Source organism: Zonotrichia leucophrys, chromosome 8 (genome assembly GCF_028769735.1).
Source record: "Zonotrichia leucophrys gambelii isolate GWCS_2022_RI chromosome 8, RI_Zleu_2.0, whole genome shotgun sequence".
In the NCBI taxonomy this organism is placed as follows: domain Eukaryota; kingdom Metazoa; phylum Chordata; class Aves; order Passeriformes; family Passerellidae; genus Zonotrichia; species Zonotrichia leucophrys.
The window spans coordinates 23,465,167-23,487,514 of NC_088178.1; the positions used below are offsets into that span (position 1 = coordinate 23,465,167).

A 22,348-nucleotide genomic window follows, 5' to 3' on the forward strand; every position below is an offset into this window, starting at 1 on the left:
ACACCCAGCCTGCACAGAGCTCACCTTGTGAGTGGAAATTTGTTGAGATAAGCCATCTCAAGTTCATTTCAGCATACACCCAGACCTATCCATGATGTAAGAACACAGATTTCAGATCACCTGCATGTATGAAGGGGTGTAAAACGCCTCACAAAACTTGGGAGAGTTGCACAATATGTGCACTGGGCACAGGGATATTGTGCCACTGGTACGCTGGAATTTATGAGGTCATATTCTTCACTTCTTTTACACTCATAAAAACCAGGAGTAACTCCACCTCAGCAGCTCCTTTAGTGTGGAACCCAGGCAAGGGATGGGGAAGCAGATCCTAAATGCCCTTCCTTTGGGCACATCCCAGCACCAGATCCTGCAGGATTTCCTTCCTCTTGGCCTCGTGCTTGGGGAGCCACTGAATATTCCTCAGCCCAGGGCTGGTGCTGGGGCAGGAGAAGGACCCTGGCAGCTAAATTCACTGCTCATCCCTCCACTGAGTTGGTACTGACAGAAATAGCTTCCAGGGAATTAGTGTGGAGATAAATTGAGTTCCTGTGTAATCTCAGGACACCCACAGATAGGTCATGACAATTTGCTATTTATTGTAAGGTCCATCCTGTGAAGCAGGAACCATTTACTGAATATCCCCAGAATAAATCAATCACTACGGTCTAGTAACAGGATAAAATTAAGCAGAGAAAAATTAAGGCTGCTCATCAGTAAAATTTCCGTAATGGTGAGCTCTATTAGAGTGTGGAATTGTCTCTCCAGGGTAAGAGTGGAATTCCATCATCAGAAACATTTAACACTGGGCAGGGTAAAGCCTCAGGGAATAGCTATAACAAGCAATAATTCAGCACAGAAGGGATGGCCTGGGCTAACTAGCTGACTTCAGACCTGATTTTTTGTGATTCAATCAAAGTGTTAAAAAAAGCCCCTAAACCCCATGTTCATGCCAGGTTAAAATGCACTTGTTTACAGCTTGGCTGGAACATGCATTAAAGATGAGACCAAAATCTCACATTCTGCATGACTCCTTCATTTTGCTAATTTCCTAAGGCCCACATTGTATTTCAAATACCAGAAAGTCTGAACCTAGGCTGCTGTTGGAATGAATTTGAATTTTCTGAGGCATATGGAGAAAAATGAGGCTTCTGAAATGTCTGAGCTGATCAAGGCATAGTTGACTCTAAACATCAGCAATTTTTCCATGTCTCAGTGACTAATCCTGAAGAGGAGAGAGGAACTTTCTGTAACCAGGTCTTCCACTTGAGAAGAAACTAAACCTGAATTTCTGAGGCAAATTAGCATATCCATAATTATATTTCTCAGGAAATGTTCCTGCAATTACCTCCTCTCGATGAAGGAAACTGAACATTGATCTGCTTTTTGGCTGCTGTTGTGACTTTTGTTCATTATCCAACAGCAAGAACATGGAGGAGCGACGGGGACACAGTTGGATCCTGAATAACCAGATTTCCTAACTGTATGCAAACACAAAAAGCTTAGCTACGTTAAACTGCTGCTCTGACTGTTTCCTGGCAGTGTCTGAAACACAATCCACAGTACTCACACCTGGAGGGCTCAAAATCACTTAAAGGGAAACAACCCCTCACTTAGTCCTTGGTTTCTCAAGACTCTGTGCCGGTTTTAATTTTAAAGAGCTTGCAACTTGACTCAGCTAGACTCAAACTCATCAGTTTGTGTTTTCTAAAACACTTGGAGGAGTGAACCATTCAGAAATCAGTGTGTCCAGAACAAGTTTTATCTGAGGTTGGATGAGAACCTTCAAGTGGAAATAAAACCAGCACAAATATCGCATCATGTGCATTGTGGATCATTGCTTTTCTTTCATGAGGTGACACAAGAGCCCAAACTTTCTTTTGCTGTGGCTGCCACGGTGCCATGGAGAGGCTTGTCCAGGTTCTGCTCGTTTCCTGGTGAGGTCTCTGGTGTTGAGATGACCCTGAGATGTTAAAAAGTCTCTTTTTCCCAGCCCCCAGACAGAAGAAGAAGCAGAGATGCGTCAGTTCTGCTTTTCAAGGTTGTATGTTGTTTCTTATCTATAACATTCTTTCTCCAACCTGCTGAGGTCTCTCCAGCAGGTTGGGTTGAGGCAGTCTGGCTGCCCTCAGGATGGTGTTATTTTTTTATACTAAAAACCACATGTGCTTTATTTACAATAATTGTCCAATACTTATCACCTATGTTAGACAGCTTGTCTCTATTCTAAACCAATCCAGAAGTGCCACCGTCCCAGCAGAAGATGGAGGCCAAGAAGGAGAAGGAGAAAGACAAGACACCCCCAGGTTCCTCCATCTTGCCTCTCAAACCCCTACTCTAAAAACCCCAAAATTCTACATTTTCACCCTGTGACAAATTCACTATCATTCTATTCAAACCATTGTGTCTTGTAACTCTTCGCACAAAGTTGGTAATTGCTTCCATGGGTTAAAATCGAAGGCACAGGTGTTTTTGGTGTTTTTGACTCCATGCCAGGGTCTCTGAGCCCCCTGCCAGGGTTTCAAGCCCTCCAGGGCAGTCAGAGGAATGTCCTGGGTTCCAACCATTCTCCCCCCTCTGTTACTGATGCTGCTTTTCTCAGAGTTTGGCAGGGGCATCTTGGCAACCGGAAGCTGCAGTTCTCAGCTTCTGCAGGCAATTTCTGTTCCCAAGAAAGAGCATGCAGTGGTGTGGAAGGCTGCACTTAAACATGCAGAGGGTGAGGGTCTGCTGTGCCTGATTCACTGCTGCACCCAAGTAAAGGATCCTGGGCACCCAAAGCTTGGTGTCAAACATGACCCAGCATCTCCCCAGGCACCCCAATCTGCTTGGGATGCTGCAGCCAAGCTACCCATCAAAAGGAGATTTACTTGATTTTCTTACTTAGCAGATGGTCAGTTAAACCTGAAGAAGCCTTACCCCATTGTAAAAACACCAAGGAAGAGTTAAAAATATCTCTCAGAATTCTAACCTGGAAGTAGAGGCAGTTCTAAGGAGCATGAGAAAGGCATGAGACAAAAGCATACATTTACATATACAAACCTTGCCCTAAAATTATTGTAAGTATCCAAATAATCAATACGACTAGGAAATAGCTTTGTCCTTCAGAGGAACCCAATAGTTCTGGGTTGCCTGAAATAGTCCAGATCAATAATATTTAAAATAAAAAGACAGATATCAGAGTATTAAACAAAAAATACCATTGCCGAGAACTTGGTCCTCCTGTTAATAAATCAATACAAACCTAATTTTACAGCTCCTGTAATCAGCAAGAGACATATCAGTGTATCTCATTAGGCCAGGGTTAAGAATTTGGCAGCAACCAAAGCCCATTTAATATCATTTACTTCAAGGCAGACATGGCAATACAACAGATGCCCTAATTTATTTGTTGATCTTTGTATTAAAATAACAGTTTGCTGGTAAACAGGAAGGGTAATGATGCCAGTCACCCTTGTTAGTGGCTAATAATTGCTTAAATTGTCCACTAATTGACCTGTGGTACTGTTGAAGCACTGGATCGTGTTGCAGGGCATGAAGTAAACAAGGCCACTGTAATGTTGCTTTAGAGAATGACTTCTGGAAATAGAACTACTTATTGCCATAAATTTTCCTTTCACAGATGAGCAGATTAATTGGTCTGCCAATTAGTCTGCTATTAAAGAAAAAAAAAGGGCTGCCCACAGATTGGTTGGATCTTCGAACTGTGGCCCCAGTTTGGGTCAAAGGAAATCATCCAATCTGAACCAGCCACATCAGCTATGGAAAATAAGACAAGTATTATTTAAAGACACAAACCTCTGTGGCTGGAGATCAAGGAAAATAGCCAAATAATGAAGTATTAACTCTTCAAGAGACTTCAAAATGAGATAGAGAATGTGATGGAATGGGCCTACCGAGGCACATTACAGTGTGGAAAAGTTCTCCAATTAGAAGAAGCAAAACAATATGGATTATTGTCCTCCCAAGCTTTCTGGAAAGCAATTAAAATCTTTATATTTCAAATAATTATGTGCAATTATAGATGCTGCCTGGAACCAGAACAGCTCAGAAATCAGCATTCAGCCATGACACAGGAAGAGGCTTATTCATAGTCCACTAAAAATCCACCAAAGTCTTTACATCAACTTCAAGGAGATTTTCATAGTTGCAAGCAAAAGGGAATAAAGAATTGAAAACAAAGAAAAGGGAAAACAATACTCACAACTGCAAGAATTAGAGACACAGCCACATTGACTTAAAAATGTCAGACTGTTAAAAAGTTTATTTCTTGGTAAACTCAGTTCAACTGAGATGGCACTAAATCTGGACCAAGCCCCTTCTACTCTGAGTCACTTCCTTATCATTATTCTTTCTCAAGGCTGAATGCACTTTTTCAAATTTCTCCTGCCTTCTGCAGCTCAGCTCCTCTCATCTGCTCCAGTGTTAGGTCCTGTGACATCTTTCTGCCCAGCCCAAATTATCAGCTGATTCTTCTCAAGAAATTTAATCACTCACCCCTCTATAACATGTCATTTCCACTGTTCTGTCAAGACATTTCCTCAACCAACATCCTTAAACTCCGTTTAAAATTCCTGCTGGCTCTAACATGACCTCTCCACATTTGCTCCTTCCAAAGAAAAGCCAGCCTTATCTCCTGCTTTTTCCATTACTCCATCCTTTCACCCACAGCCTGACAATATATTTAATTGTGCAGCTATATAATACATTTGCCCTGGTCCTATTAGTGAAAATCTAATCAGCACAGATCCTAATGCAATATGGCAACTGCTAATGCAAACATACCCTGCACTGTATCTAGTATATGCCAAGAAAGGAGTGATTTATGTTTTCAGACCCATTTCCTACTGCTGGGTAGCTGCTGGTACCCTTCAGTCAGATCACCACAGCCTGCAGGTTAAAGAGAATGTGACAATTGGGCTCCAACAGCCATAGGATCTATTCACTGGAAAATAAATGTAAAAAGTCCCAAATGCTTATGCTCATATGAAACTATTGAAATACACTGTTAAAGGAGACTGAATCCAATGTGAATGACACTATAGCTATGTTTGAATGGAGAGTAAGAAAGCAAAAATATGAGGTTGGGCTTTTTGGAGAGGGTTTTTAGTGTGACAGTGAAAAAAACCCAAACCAATCCAGACGCTAATGTCCAAGCAGTTACAATATCTTGCCTCCAAAAAGCAAGTGCAATACACAGAATAAACAACAGCAAGCCACCACTGTGCCACCATTTGCCTGAGAAGTGTTTCTCCTTCAGCAGCAGGGCCCTCATCTGTTCAGCCTTTGCCCTGTCTCATGGAACTGCAGGAAAAAAACCATAAATCAAAACAAAAAAAATACAAAACATGACGAAGACAGATGGACCCTCTTCTCCACCCCCGCGTGGTGGGGAAGGTGTCACACTCCCACTGAACCCTGCCCAACTCAGGTCACAGCAATGCTGTGCCGGGGTGGGCTCCAGAGAACACACAGCTGCTCCTTCAGTGCAGCCCCAGCAGGGCCCAACAGGCAGAAATGGCCCAAAAATGCCTTATTATGAGGTGCTTCAATGTTCAGCACAACTCAAGAACAAAAATAAAAGCATGTGAAGGGTGATAAACGAGCAGAGCTGACTCATAGCGAGGTTACTGACAGGATCTCACATCATGCTGTCACCAAGATTATTCCTGCAAAAGATCATCACAGAGGGGTCCATATGTACAAGATCATCACAGATGCTGACTCTGCCCCTTCTTCCAGTTCTGCTCCTCCTCCTAATGTGAAAAAACAGATTGACAAAACTCCAGTGTGTTTTGTTTGCAGTGTCTCACACTTTTTCAGAGACATGGTTCTAGGGCAGGGGAAGGGGTGAAGAAGGGTGATGCTGACATCAGTCCAGAGAGAATCTATAGATTTTAAATGCTTTAGAAATAGGTTGCTTTATCTTTTCAAAGGTCCCCTTGGAATCCATGACAAAACCAAGGTTTATCTCATCAAAATTACAAAAGCTATTATGGCTGGTGAAGAAGTGCTGCAAAAACCAAAACAGGCACCTGCTTATGGTATTAGAGGAAGGGAAATTTGATGTCTGAATTATGTCACCAGTTTCTTGGTGTACAACTGCATGCACGTGCCTCTCCCTCCGTAGTTTCTGCAACTGGGACTGGGAAGATGCAGAGCAGTGTCTGCTTTCCCTGAGCCCCTCTCTGGTCACCCCCAGCACACCCAGGAGCAGGGCAAGGGAGGGCAGGATGCTCTCAGAGGGATGCACCTTGCACCAAACCCGAGTGAGTATCCCTCAGATCCCACTTTCCAGGTCAGACTCTTCTCCTGCCTTCTCTGCTGATGTTCAGACTTCATTTAGACTTCCCCCAGGAAGGGCTCAGAGGGGACCTGCACAGGCCTGAGGGTGGCACATGATGAAAAGCAACCCAGGTGTTTGGAAATGCAGAGAAGTGAACAATTTTCCCCAGTGGTTCCTGTGGACAGGAAGGTCTCAAGGGAGACAACAACCAAGCAACAACTGCCCATGGCAAAACACATCAGAGCCCACCAAGGCAGGTGAGACACCTCTAGGAAGGACATCCCTGGTTACATTATTTCTGAAGGGTACAGAAAGAAAAAGGCTCATTGATTCTCTTGGAGTATCAAACCTTTTGATCACACAGCAATTTGTCCCCAGCTAGACTGGTAAATATTTCAGGGCTAAGTAAGAAGATTTTGTTGCATGAGTTTGTTGGTTAAAAGCACCCCAGAAAAAGTCTGTAAGTTCCCATGGTTATTTCAAGTTTTTTTAAACCTGCAACCATAATAGCTATTGTAAAAAAATCCAAAAAACCAAACCAACAGTTACCACTTGTACACTGTGCACAGAGCCCCACTTCACCTATTTTTAAAGAAGTTTTAATCAGCCTGAGACAGAAAAGTTGCCCACCTAACTAAGGATCCAGCTGCAATAAGCAGATTGATTAGAAACACATCAAGCTATATTATGGCATGTTTGTTCTTTTATTTACCGTTTAGTCTCTCATCTATTCTCTGCTGTAACTCTTGGTCTCTTCAAAACACAGGATTAAAAGCAAAGGAAATCTCAAATAATGGGATAAAATGAATGTGCAGGAAATGAATGGGTGAATTAGATTACAGCAGATGAAACACCGAGGTCTCAAATGCAAAATGCAGGGAGTTTATTTAATTTGTTACTCTTTTAAAATGAAAATATGCTCACTGACTTGAATTAGTAATTTTCCTGTTCTAAGATATGTTAGGCCATTACAGCTAGGCCTGTTTCCAGAGCAGTGAAATAAATGGAAAACAGCCAGTCTCCCAGGGAACACAGTCCTCACTGCATTTTGCCAAGCTAGTGGAACACTGCTAATGTCAGCTCCAGAGAAAACCACAATTCTGCTGGAGGGGCTGCTGCAAAGGAATTGAGAATGACTGGCAACAAATACTTCAAATGGCAGAGCTAGGGACTGTGGATTTTCTCCAATTTTAATGTGCATGGTAAGCACAGAGAGTAATTGATTTAAAGAAGATTTAAAACACCCATCATTCCTGACCATTCCCTCCCTCCCTACTACAGTTAGCCCAGGGTTTCGCAAATAATTAATCTTGAATTTGGTGTTGATGGAACAGAAATCCATGGGTAGCAACAGGAACAGCAGTCTGGAACCCCCCAGCTGGATTCTGTCAATATGAGAGAGAAAATAATTTCAACAGTTTTCCAGAATCACATAGGCATAAAAATCCTTCTCACACCACTGTAAGGATACAGGAGACACTTCTGCCATCACAGCCTCAATTGGTATCTGGCATCTATTCACATTGCAACTTCAATGAAGATTTGGAAAAATTATGCCATAGTAAAACATTCTGGGACTCTTGGGTAAGGAAATGGACCATACAATACCACGAGGCAGACCTTGTTTCCCATTTTTATGTCTGCTGATTGGACAGGACTGACTGGGATGGAAGCCTTTAAATTTATCATGGATATTCCACATTAAGGAGGCACATTTACACCACTGCCTTTCATGTGCACTATCCTAGTATTTTTGAGAGACTTCTATATTAAGCTGTGGAAACAAGGCCTCAGAACACCAAAGAGTTCCAGACCCTGACACTCCATATGCATTTCAAACAGGGAGAATACACAGAGAAATGGACGTGACTGGAATAGCCAGTCACAAATCAGCAGTCTACAAGTACAATCAGTTCAGTGTAGAAAGTTGCTAAGTGATGAGTGTTTGGGATTTCCTATGTATTTTTATGAGCTGTTGCTCTTTCCTCAGAAAAAGATTCACATCTGCTTTGAAGGATACGCGGCTGCTGGTGCTTGGCTGGAGCACAACATCCCAATTCAGTGCTGAAAAGATATAGATATGCATTGCCAGCAAAACATAATTAAAGTTGGCATTCCCAGTGACTGGGATGTGGGACCAGGAGCCAGAATGCCAGATCTCAGTCTCTAGCACTGCTGATTTTTGGCAAGTTGCTGCCAGAGTCTGCTATCTTAGTGTGTTCAACTTGAGATAGCAATGGCCAGATTTGCAGGGCAGCAAAACTGGCATCTCTGGGGCCAAAACCAGCAGATGGATTTTCCAAACAAACTCATGAAAGCTCATTGGAGCCGACTGTAGCTGGAAACATGGCAAGTGGCCACAAAATGCTAGGTGTTGAGTAAAATTCTGAAACTTTTCTGCTCTTACTCAGCTGTCACTAGTGAGAGCTGAGCAACTCCCCAGCCCACTCTTCCCTAAAGGTAAGCACTTTCTGAAAATCAGTTCTGTAGAGGTCAAGGTGGAAAGACTTTTGGTGATAGAGACAACAAGTGTTGCTGGTCAGTTCAAAATTGCAGCCCTGAATACTCTCACCCTTTCCCCTTTCCCCATTCCTTTCCTTTCCTTTCCTCACAGAAAGGAGCACACAAAGTATTCCACAATCTATAGCTGGTTCTCAGAACCTCACAGGATTACCTGGAGAGGGTAAAATGTGGCATTTAATTTTGCCTGTTAAAATTGTCAGCCAACAAAAGAAAAGACAAGTAAGCATTTTTAGAGGACAAGTCTAGTTCCTACTTTAAAATACTCTAGATATTTTATACTAGCCTGATCCTGTCTGAAAATCCAAAAGAAAAAATAACATTACTAAACAGACTTGAGTAGATGATAAGACACTTAAATGATCTTGTTACAAAAGATGCCCTAGATCGTATAATTCATGTAATTATTAGGTCATACATTCATGTAATCTTGTTCTGATAAAACTGTCTTCTAACATGCCTTAAGAGTTCCTCTGATGCTTTGGCACTTTAACAGCTAGAAACCCCAAGGAACCAAACAGTTTGACCCTTTCCCACTTGTTGGATGCAGCAATTATGGCCTCAGGACTCATTTGGATGCCATTGAATCGGATTGTGCATCTTTTCAGACTTTAGAATAAGAATAGAATGAGGAAAAAAAACCCTAGATTGAAGCTTGGGTGCTTGGATGCTTGATCAGAGCAGCAGTGGGGTGTTGGTGGCACCATCTCCCTCATTCCACTGCAGCTCTGGGTGCAGGGCACTTGTGCTCTCCCCAGCAGCACCACCAGCCCAGGTGGGGCACCAGGTTAATCCCTCACACCATTTCATGGTCTCTGCCTCTCCACTTCCTTGCAGCAATGGGATGCCCACAAGCTTCAAAGGAGCAGACTAATTTAGGAGAGCAGAATGAGGCCAGGGCTGGATTTGTCTGGTGAAAAGTGCAAACCTGCACGGAGGGAAGCAGGCTGTCTGCCCTGCACAGAGATGAACTCATATCTCAGCCCCTTAATTACCCTGATGGCTTATGGTGCTTGCTTAACCACAAACTAATCTCCCCTGGCCCAGGGGCAGTTGTGCAGCTCTCCAGCAGAACTGATGCAACAGCAAAGAGCTGTGACTTGAAAGAACCTGTCAGGCTGACAAAGTGAGGAGGTATTGGCAGGAGCACACAGCTCCTGCTTCAGGATTGCCTGAAGGGTTCCTAAATTCAGTGCACAGCACAGACTGAGTGGGTGGCTTCCTTGGCTGGCTTTCCTTTCTTTAATTTCCTTAATATGCTGTAAGGAGCTTGGAGTTCTCTTTGCATCAAAATGAGCCTACCAATACCCCCTGGATAATGCCTCTTTTCCTCCTGGGGAAAACAAAAGGGCTCCTGGAGAAGCACTGCAAGGATCAGATGATCTTGTTTCATTAATGAATTACTTGGGATTTATCAGAATCATTCTCAAGATGTTACCTCAAGAATATGATGTGCTTGGTCATTATTATTCAAAGTATGTCCCTCCCATGAGTGTGAGTCCCCCAGTCAGCTCAAAAAATATTCACTGCATTATGGCCCTCAATTTTTACAGAATTAACTAATGTTACATACAGCTAGAGTTGAACAGACATATGCAGAAGATTCCATCTATCCTGATGTGCAAGACAAGAGGCAAACCTTGGTTGCAACGAGGGGAAAAATAAACATAAGGGGAGTAAAATCCAGAATGCATGTGCCAGAGTCAAGCAGGGATGTACCCTGGCAGAATTAACCCAGGCACTGTTTCCTGCTATCCCTATCAACTCACAAAACACCAGACTTTTCACCATGGCCCTGAAGGGGAGTTTCAGCTGTCCACCAACAGCACCAGCAAGGAGGGAAAAAAAACCCAGAAACAGAAAATCACTTCATTCTCCAGTTTGCTACTTAGAGCTGTAAGGGTCTTGCAGGGAAACAGAGAAACTGCATCATTATTGGAGTGTTGCTGCTTTACCCAGGAGCAGGCTGAGCTCCCCAGAGCCTGGCAGATGACTGCTTTCCTGCCCATCATGACAACTGCAGATGTGGAGGTCAGAAACCTTCCCAGGGCTGGCAACAAGACTGCACCACAAGTGTAAATTCTCCAAAGTTGCCTGCACTGGGGAAAAGATTCCCAGCAGAGCTATAAAAGTGACAAAAATAAACTTTGATGGACACAAGGAGGACTAAGCAGACTTATTTCTACTTGGGAAACCACTAAAAGTTGCAAGGAATAGCAAAAGAGGATCAACGCTCTCCTTTCAAGCCTTTTGTTGAATTGTCTCCCCAGACTCAGAGCACTTCCTATATGACCAGAGTCACCTTTCATAACCTGGCACAGGTGCCTTTCTTTGGGAATCAGGAACCTTTGGGATTTCAGTGTGCTTGGTTAAACAAAGTTGGGCACTGGGAGCTGGACTAGTTTTACCCAACTTTACCCAGTTTTACCCGTGGATCTGTCACAGAATGCTGTTCTGCAGGCTCAATGGACAAAGCAGCAGCCACACTGAGCTCTTACAGAATTATCTGTGGTCACAACAAGAACTGCAGAAACCTGAAGATGGATAGAGCAGCCCAAGCAAAGAATGTGCTGTAAGCTGAGAAGGCAAAAGGTGGATTTCTCTGGAGGCAGACAGAATACATTTACATATGAAAATCTAATACACAGTGAAAAAGGGAAAGGGCATTACATAAATAATGCGAGGCAAGGAATGAAAAATATGTATTTTTAAACACATTCTAAAAACGGTTTCCAGCATCTGCAAACATGTTGCTCAGCCAAGCAAAGACCCAGAGGCAGCAGGTTTGAGTCAGGCAGGCACACACAGACCAGAGGGCCTCTGCAGAATATCACTCACTCACACCAAGCTCCCTTCAGCTCTAGGGTGTTGGGAGAGTATTGGGGGTATCTCTTTTAATTTGCCTTTATCTTCAACAACCTGCAGACATTTGCTGCTGGCCACATCACAAGAGGGCTCCTCAGCCAGACAGACTCCTGGTGCCACCACTGCTGGGATTAAAGTGGATCACAAATGGCTGGGAAGGAGCAGGAGCACATTGATACCCCCATGGGTGATGTGGTGCCCTAATGCTATGGTGTCACAGACATCTTTTCATGCAAATCCTTTCCTTAGGATTTTTTCCTCCTGAGAAGCTGAGAGGCCTCAGGAACAAAATGTAAACAATGATTATCTGCTGCTGTGGAATGCAACAGGTGGATCTGTGATTGGTCTCATGTGGTTGTTTCTAATTAATGGCCAATCACACTCAGCTGGCTCAGACTCTGTCCAAGCCACAAACCTTTGTTATTCATTCCTTTCTATTCTTAGCTTAGCTAGCCTTCTGAGGAGGACTTTTCTTCTATTCTTTTAGTATAGTTTTAATGTAATATATATCATAAAATAATAAATCAAGCCTTCTGAAACATGGAGCCAGATCTCTGTCTCTTCCTTCAACATAAGACCCCTGTGAGCACCATCACACTCTGGATCTCTAGAGGACACAGGTACAGGACTCAGCAGAAAATTGGGATGTGGGAAAGGAACTCTTTCTTGTGCTTCAGCCCAGAACTTTAATCCACTCAGCTAAAGGAAGAGCTGAGGCATCCCCTCCTTAGGGCTGAACCCCAGCTTTCACTTCTGCTGGAGATGTGGCTTTGCCATTCACATGTGGCACATTCACACACTCCCCAGATCCACACAGTGGCAGCTTGGCCTGGCAGGAACCTGCACAGCCATTCCCCTCATTTCCCCTGTGGGCACGAACAACCAGATCACTTTGTGACTCCTGATACACAGAACTTGCACTAAGCCAGCTGTAATGGCACCTTTTGGCTGCTTCATTGATTTCCACTTTACTGGGTTTGCAGGTTACACTGCTTCACTGTTACAGGATTTGCCTGTCCTTCCCCTCAGAGTGACTGAAAAGGCACAAGGCAGTTTCTTCCCTTCCCAGAGAGGCAGAGACACCTGCAAGGCTCCAGGGCAGAGCAGGGCACAAAGTCTGCTGGCACTGCAAGGCAGCAGCTCTAAAATGGACAACCAGAATCAGAGAGAGAAAGAATCCTGTTAATGGAGAGCTGTTTTACACTCTCCTGTGGTTATTTCTGGCCATAAGAAAGGCAAGAGTGGCATCAGCTTCCTCAGAAGCAGCCACCTGTCCCCTGGAGCCAGAGGGAGCTTCCTGCCTGCTCTGGGTTTGCCCCTCAAAGACATCCAAAAGTACCACATTAGCAAAACCAGAATAAAGCAGATCTCTCTGTCCATCTCCTCCCTGACAATGGCATCAAGGTAGCAGAGGCTGTGCTGTTCTAATCAGTGTCAAAGGACAGTAAAAACTGAAATGAAACATGGAAGTCCATTTGCACAGCAAAGTCTGGAGCTTCAGTTTTGACAGGCAAATATAGCAGGGACTTTATTTGTATGTATTTTGTATGTAACACCTGAACTATTTCTGGGGAAAAGAAAAAAAGGAGTGATTTATTAAACAAAAACCTAATCCTCAGGGAAGATCTGATGGCCAAGAAAATGCTGGCTGCATCTCAACTTGCTCCCCTTTACTCAGAGATGAAAGTTGTGTATCTGCAAGTTGCTTTCAGTGGTACTGGAGGGGACTTGTTGGATAGCTGCTTGCAACTGGGTTCCAGCAGGAAAAAGCTTTTTTCCCTGTGGTTTATTTATTTTGTCTTATAGAGGAATAAAAAAAAAGTAATGACCATGTCTCTACATGAAGAAAGAAATTGCAAAAGCTCTGCTCTGCCCCTCATTGCTGGAGATGGATCTGTTCTTTTATTTACACTGCATGACATCCAGGCAAGGAAAAGCTCCACAGAAATAAATTAGGGTCACTCCCTGTCAGTGCAGGGGTGCTCCTGGCTGTTAAGCAGCAGAGGATGGCATAAGCCCCTTCCTCCACTCCAGAGCAAATGTTGCTGTGAAAATGAAGATGCATTGCAGATCCTAAAGGTGATGGTAATTAGCACTGGAAAGGGAATAATCAGCAACATTTTTTCACATGAGTAGGACCACCACAAGCATCTCTCCTTGTGAAGAAGTGAAATTCTCAATGAGGGTATAAAATAAATGTTTCCATCTGAGGAGTATGAGGGAGAAAAGTCAGAGGGATATAACTTTCAGGAGGCCTCCAAGGATAGAGGGGGTTACTTGTTGCTGTTTTAGGAAGAAGCAGCTAAAAAAAACCCCCCTATTTCCTAAAGAATTCTGTTTGGAGACAGTCTTATTGCAAAATCAACTTTGAAGCATATTAAACTGAGAAGGCATAAGATGCTCTCATTCCAGAATAAGAATTGCTGTGGAAATGTTCTAATGCACTCTACATTCACAGTCTGCCTCAGATGCAAATGAAATCTCAAGTGCCAGCAAGCTCCAGACAGAAACTCTCCCCAAGCACTTTGCAAGGATGGGTTTGAAATCTGGCAGCACTGTGACCACAGCAGCTGATGTCAAGGTGCTCTTTCCCTCATACCCTCGATACCCTCGGCCACTGGGAGCATTGCCAGGAAGAAAAATCAGAGTTCACATGTGACCAGGGGCGAGGACTGTCTAACTTTCTACCTTGAACAGTCAGATTGAATGTTAAGGTCTTAAAGGTAAACTTAAGTTTAATAAACAGCCACTTTTGCTGCATGAAGGAGCCAGATTTCAGAAGGGAGAGGTAACACAGAACACACTGGGCAAACTGAGATCCCAGTGATCCGCTCTCTCCAGAGCAGGGAATTCCTGCAGGGAATTAGGGGTGCAGTTCCAAACAGGTTTCCAGCTCTGTTCCCTGTTTCTCCCCAGGAATGAGAGACACACCCAGCCTTTGGAAGATGGCACCTGGATCACAGCATTTTCCAGTTCTGCTCTTGACTCTCTGACAAATCATCAGGTCATGAGGGAGGTCAGGAGAAGCTCACTGAGGCTGAATGGCTTCTCCTGTACCTGGAATCAGGCACCCTCCTGTTCTCCCTTTGCTGCTATGACACCAAGCACAAGGGTTTCTAAGGGAACAGGACATGAAGCTGATCAGAGTTGTACTAAAATCATCACAGCAGTTCAGACTTTAATCACTAAAAAAATTTAAAATGCTCAGTGATGCTCCTTTTGGGTAGGTGGAGGCCATGCTGAACCAGAACTTGCCCTGTTGTCATTGTCTGTGTCACACTTGTTCTGTAGTCACCCAAAGATTTGGCTTCTGCTTGCCAATAATATAAACCAAATCCATTTTTATAGCATTTTGCCTACACACTGTGCCAGTGGCTGAAAATTTTGGAGTAAACTTTTATAATTTTGAACAAAATATCACATAAGGAGACCTGCAGACTTCTCCTTTCCTCTTCTTTTAACTGACCGCAGATCTTTGGCTTTCTTTGTTCTTTCTCTTCCCCACCACATTTTTTTTCCATCAGTGATAAAGTAACAAAAAAAATAGAGGAACAAAAAAAAGAGAAAGGGAAAATAGGAGAAAAATTAGCGAGCTTGTATGAAATTTATAACAAAACACTCTTTGAAAACCTGTGGCATTAGAAAAAAATACAAATTAATTATTTTTCATCCATCTCCAATTATCTTTTATATTTAGCAGCAGCAAAGACTAATGCCATAACCTCCAAATCATAACACAGACACCAGGAGTGTGTTACCATTTGTGGAACATGTAATAAGTAATTTGACCCTTGAACTAACACTATGGGGCACATCTGGAAATTGCCACTTAGGGGTGACACCAGTCACTAGGGAACCAACCTTCCTGGCCAGAGTGACATTTTACAGAGCCCTTTTCCATTGTTCAAAACTCCCCTCAATTTACCCTTCCTGCCTACAAAGTGTTTAAGAGAAGTTTGTCCCTGCACTAGGGTCCCAGCAAAGCAATTCATGCCTACATTTTTTCGTAGGTAAAATTAAGCAGAACTGGAAATGAATGTGCCCCATTACCCTTTCCTTCCATGCCCAGAGTGCAGAGAAGCCTCAGCCTGAGCAAAGCCAAGCTCTACAGGGCTGCTGTCTGGGGCAGAAAGCTGCTTTCATCCCAAGTCCCTTCTTCTTGCCCTCCTGACAAGCTGTGCACCCTTTTTTCTGTAAGCTGGAGAAGTCAGGGTGGCATGGCTCTCATAAACATGAGCACAATGCAAGAGGAGCTTGTGAGCAATCTGTGCAGGGGCAGAGGGAAAGTTTAATCCCATTGCCCTGGTGTCAAAGGAAAGTTTGCAGCGGCCAAGTCTCAGTCACTCATCAGTGCTGGCTCCTGAGAGCAAAGCAGAAGGAGCAGGAAGGTAAGTGCAGGGCACCTCGAGACAAAAGGACTGAAAACAAAATGAAAACAACCCGAAAAAAATCAATTCAGCTGAACCCAGCCAGGGCAGGCAAAGAACAAAGGGTCAGAAGACAAAGCTGGAAACAATAGACCAGCAAGATGAATATCAGTTGTGAGGAAGAGCTGGGGCACTGCTGAAGGAAAAATGGAAAGGGCTTAAATTATAAAAACTAGAAGAGATTCCTAATTGTGAATGCTGACCTACAGCTTGATCAGCACAGCTCTCACACACTGCTGCACTGACTGAAAGGGCTCATCTCAGCCTGGATTCCTTGATGGCAGTGATGGTCACTTATCAGAGCCCTTTGCCATTAACAGAGTCATGAAATTGAGGTCTAAAGACAACCCTGAACCTCCTGTGGTTTTTACATCTTTGTCTTGAGTTTTGCATATTTATTTCCTGCCCCAGAGAAGATCTGGTTTCTGGAGGTAATACTGCTCCCTAAAAGTGCAGGACTTGCTGCCCATGGCTATACAGAGCAATAAGCACAGAAAAGGACCCTGATAACTGGGCACACATGTTTATACACCTTCTGAATCTACTCAGGCTACAATTTTTAGTGGGAAAACCAGACTATATTAAGGAAAGCCACATGATCATGAAGCCCAGGTAATCAGTATTTTCTCTTTTTCCCTATCCTCAGACATCAGCAAAGTGCCCCAGTGTGTACAAATATGATGTGCTTTGCCCTAGAGGGAGGTTGGTAGGGCTGGGAGGAAATTATCTTTAAGCCTATGTTATCCAAAAGTATGAGCAGTCAAGAAACATTGCAAAACCAGGATGTTCAGGAGATTAATTGGGCAATCTCACATGGAGACAAACTAAATTTGCCTGTTGTTCTACAGCGAAAGTCGTTCTCCATGCTCCCCCTTGAAGACCAAGGGCTCCTTTAGCTCTGTGATTATTCCAAAGAGGATTAGTTAAGCAGAGCTAGTCAAAGCTCTGGGCAAAGGGCAAAACAAATCAAACAAAGCCACTTTTGACATTTCTGAGCTGCACAGGCACAGCTGACCTTGCTGTCCCAGGGCTGAGGAGTTACTGGGAGCAGAGGGATGAGCACACAGGGGTGAGCCTGCCTGAGCAGACCAGCTTTCTGCTCCTGCTATTGCAGATTGAACAGAAGAGCTGGGACAGCAGCCTCTGCTGCTGGTGGGGAGAGATGTCTCAGCCACAGCTCCTCTCTCAGGGACAGCTCAGGTTTCCAAAATTCTGGGGTTCCTCTGCAGTTGCAAACAGGAACACCCAGCTCATGCATGGTCCACCTCCACACCCTGTCACCATCTCACCTTCTCTCTGTGCAGGAGTTCCAGAAAACACCTTGTAAAGGTGTAAATCACATGACTACAGCCTGAGGGATTTAAATCATCATAAACTTCCTCCAGCTCAGGAACCTGGGTGTATAGCCTCTCACACCTGCCTGACACCACAGTGAATTGATTCAAAGCCTGTGGTACCTTGTGACAGCCACTGTCACACTGGGTGTTAGGAATCCCTCTAACAATCTATTTGCAACAACACAACTTGAAAAGGAGCTTTTATTTCCCTTACTCCAATTTGGATGCTTTAGGATTCTCAGAACAACCTCTCTCTCCTGGGATACTTCACACTAAAATCTCATCCAGGAGATTTACAAGGGACAGACAATAGTGGTTTTCATGTTGCTTTAGAAGCCAGGGAGAATGTGTTTCCCTTTGTATTAAAGCTTAGGAGCTATGCACTTGAAGAAAAAAATCTTGGTGGGAAGGATGGATGCAATTTAACAACTTTAAGAGAGCCCTGCAGCTTGTTTTATGGTTGGGATGTTGCATTCTGCTGCCTTTATTTGCTTCTCATCATTTGGTTTCCTGATCTCCTGTAAAAGAGCCCATGAACTGCAGCTCCTGCTCACCACATTCCATCACTGCTCCTAAATGCTGAGCTGCTCCTGAAATCACAGGAGCGTTCCCATCCTCCTGAAGGCATGGGAGTGTTCCCATTGCCATCCTCTCCTGACACAACTTGTGCATGTCACTGTCTGGATGCAGAACACCATTAATTCACAGAAAGATTCTACTCTTCCTTTGACCAAGAGCAGTCACCTCAAGGGTATAACTCTGCTCTAGGGGATGCACTTTCCTATGGACTGAAGCCAGAAAAGATTTTCATAGGATGTCAAAAATATTGAAAGGGAATGGAAGCTTTGTGTCTTTATACCTCAGAGGGTAGGGTGGCAAGAGAGTATAAAATAATACCCTTAAAGTGGAGCTTCTGTGTTGCTCAGTTCTCTTCAGTCTTAGCAATGCAGCCCACAAAGATAAATGCTGGAAAAGGCTCCCAAAAAGGCATTCCTGTACCAGAGAGCACCCATTCCTTGGCTGCCTGGCCATGGCAGAGCCCCCTCCTGCACCCAGAGATGCCTTACAAACACATCCAAAGAGGAATTGCACATTAAGCCTTTTTACATATGCATTCCATTCATTGGAGCCTAGAAGTAGCCAGGACAGCAGAAGTGTTTGCTTCCATTCTCTTTCATTTGGCAGAGAAGGCAGAAGTGAGACTTGACAGTAATACAACAAACAGGCAATTACAGGATTCCTATTCCCTATGGAATGATATTTTCCTTCCTCCTCTGGTAGGAAACATAGCTTGGAAATGAAGATGAATTGGCTTGCTAGACAGAAGAATAAAACAGATCAAGTGAGATGCAAGCCATGCATTTATTCAGATGCACTTTCAGTCTGGTGGGAAATCTGGCAGATGATGTCCCCAAGCTTCTGAGGACCCAATCATTGCCACCACAGGGATTTCTAGGGGCACTGCTTTCTTCTCCAGTGCAGCTGCTGTTCCCAAAAGCATCTTACACCAATGGCTACAGAACTCAGTTTATTTCCCTTAGGAGGAATTTATACCCTGGAGACAGCTAAGCAGGGTCATCACCTCTGCTCCTTCAGAAAGGCTCTTTTCACAGGTAAATGTTGAATTTATACTTGTATATAAAACATGTCCTGGCCTTCAGTTACTATCACTTATGTCCTAATGCTCAAAAGATTTATGCTTAATAAAAGAAACAGAAAAGCAGCTTTTAACCGTGACAGTATATTCTTCCTCTTTCTTCATAAGAAAAGACAGAGTTTGGGTAAAATTCCAAGTAGAAGAAACAGGCTTCACAAGGATCCTTCTCATGCTTATGACTGTTTCCCACAAGAAATGAAAAACACAAATCCCAAACACATAACAAAACAAAACAAACCCCATAACACAACCAAAAAAACCCACCCAAATCACATTAATTGTATTTTAGCAACTTCACTCTCCTACTAACTCCCTCAGGTTTCCTGAAGGATCAAATTCAAAGGATTTGAAGGCACTGCCTCCACAAAATGAACTAGAAAACAGTTTTAAGAGGCCACTTTGGAATCTGTCCAGGAGTTAAATCCTTCCTAGCACCTGGAGCATCCTGGTGACACAGAGAGCAAGTTCAATTACCCACCAGCCCAGTGAGTTATAGTGCAACATCAGGACTGGAGAGACAGCTGCTGGGAGACTTGTTTTCAGGCAGTCTGTTCCCTGCTTTTCCATGCTTCAAACTTAGAATCAAAATTTGTACAAGTTTTCAGATTTTTTTTTTCCCCTGCCCTCTGCTGTTGAGAGGGTGAGGGTTAAAAACACAGACAAAGAATGCAAACAGAAAATCAAGAGACCTTGCCCAGTGCAATCTGTTCCTTCATTTCATATCATCTGATTTGAGGTGAAACAAGGGAGAACATTCATTTAAGCAGCTATAAAGAAAGAAAAAAAGATTGATTGAAAAGTAATTTTTTCTCCGTTTCTTATGGAAAAGAGTCACAGATGTCTGTTTTTCTTATATTTTCTCTTTAATGGCTGTTCCCTTTTCAGCCCATAAGATTCAAGGTCAGCTCCAGGTTAAATTATACTGAGCCTGAGAGGCTCAGCAACTTCAAATCCAGTTATGGGATTCCTCTCCCTTCTGTATTGCACTGGGCTTCCATTCTGGCATTCCAGCCTGGAAATCCCTATTAGACGCTTGGGGTACAAATTTTCATTTCTGCATTTAGATGGCAAGATGGGTGCCACAGTGGGAAATCAACAATTGGCATCCCACTAATAGAACATGCTAAATCAGTGAGTAAAATTAATGTCTTGGTGCATCTAGACATGTTTAACCTTGGAATTACTGACTGCTGGCAAAAGTCAGAGCATACAGGATAAACTTAAATGTAGGAGTGTCTCCTACAACTTTCCATGGATGCGAATAGTGAGGGGCAGTTGCTTTTCTCCCACCAAGAATATAAAATCTAGCAAACATAAGAAACAAAATAAGACTCTGAGAATATTGGGGGCTAAAAATACCCCTATTGCCAAGTCTTGGATAAAATCCAAGCCTTTTGAAAACTGCCTTATGGTCAGTGTTGAGAGGGTAGGGGCTTGCACAGATTATTAGTGCACACTGTTACCTGACATCTGTAAGAGTTAGTTTATTTGCCTTTACAGTAAAGTATGGAAGAGAAAACAGGCCACAGTTTCTTAAAGGAAAATACTATGGGGAGAAAAATGAGAAGAAATATCTAAGAAAGGAAAATAATCTAAACCCACAACTTCAGAACAATCCCTCAGAAATCTGAACAGCCCAAGAGAGATGAGTTCAGGCTGTAAGATGAATTTGCACTTCTTTGTGCTCACTACAAAAGCCCTCCAGGAGCAGCAATGATTCCAGCAGTTGGTTAAAAAATGGTCTATAATAGCAAAATGAAAACAAATCCTCTTAATCCTGGACCCTACTCCTACTTATTCATCCCTAGGAGTGGTGCAAACACCAATGCTCATGGTGACCATCACCATCTGAGCAGGAGAATACCACCCTACCCTTGGATTGAAGGGTACTCATGTGAATATTCTGAATATCCTCTCTGATGGCTGGGTCTCCATTTCCAGCCCTGAGTTCCAGCACAAGCAGTTAAGAACCACCAGGAAAACTTCCTAAAAAGGAGAACCATTGTACTGACTCTTAAAAGACCAAAACAGAAACAAAAGGTTCTTAATCCATCTTTTTATGAAGAGGCCCTCCAGGGTTTTGTGGCAGCCGCATCATGTGTGAATTATTACAGCATTTGTTTGTGACTGCTGGATGAGGTGCCTGATGGTTCTGAGGAGGTCTGGCCACTGCTGCAAGCACTCCACAGCTGGAAGGTGACAGAAATGTCTATCCAAATTTAAAATACCTGCACATATGCAGCAATGAAGGGCATTTGTATCCAAAACTCAGTTTTCAGTGGATTCTTCATAGTAGAATATGAAGAAGAATGACAGAGAAACAATTTTGAACAGAGAGATGACAAGATTTTTTTAATCCCACAGGAATGCAAAATCCTTGCTTAGATTCATAATATGTGGGTAAAGTGGAGGACAAGGGATCAAAAGACAGGCACAAGCATCTCACGATGTATTAAAGATAGAAAAAAACAAAAAAAACCCCCAAAAATAACAAAACCAAAACCCAAAAAAACTTAAAACCCAAAGAAATGGGCTTAGGCTGGGATACCTGTAATAGGTAGTTTCTGCCAGGCCCCAGGAAACTCCTATTTGGAGTATACTGCTAAAAATCCCTCAGCAAAAACCAGCCCAAAGAAGGCAGGAAAGGAACTGGCCAACTCAAAAGCAGGTAGAAAAATGAGTAAGAAGTCAAACATTATATTATCTTCAGGCTTTAAAGAAGACAGTGACTGAACTAATTAAAACCAAAAATCAATGGGAAAAAGTGAAAAACAAAAAATATAAAGCTTTTTTGCTCATTCTCTATTCCCCTATGGACTGATTCTCCAAGCTTGGGCAGTCACAGTTCTGGTCTTCCATCCATGAGATGCTCCTGGGGAATATTTGGGATCAGTTTCCAGATCTTAATACTCCAGGTGGTGAGCATCATCAAACATTCAAGAAGAAATCTCTCCACCAAAAAAAAAAATAGTCCTGACATGTTCCATATGCACTGAGCTGGCATCTGGATATAAAATCTGCAACACCTAGCTATGCCAAAAACCTTCCTGAGACTCCAGAAATAAAAATTCCTAAGTGTGCCCTCAACTTGACTGCCAGAGGAATCTTTTTTATCCCTTCTTTTGATCCTCCCACACATAAGTTTCCAAAGATGGAGCAAGCACCCAGTTTCACATTTGGCAGCGCTAGAAACAACGCTGCAATGGCCTTGAAATGTTTGACATTTCCACTTGTCTGGATGCTGATTCTGCACAGGAGG

The 22,348-nt window shown here is 43.2% G+C and overlaps 1 protein-coding gene across 3 annotated transcripts in view; it reads right to left on the reverse strand.

The window, feature by feature from the left end:
- Positions 1–22,348, reverse strand: part of LOC135451325 (cytosolic carboxypeptidase 6-like) — an 876,962-nt gene that overhangs the window by 180,627 nt on the left and 673,987 nt on the right. The gene's annotated exons all lie outside the window — the stretch shown is intronic.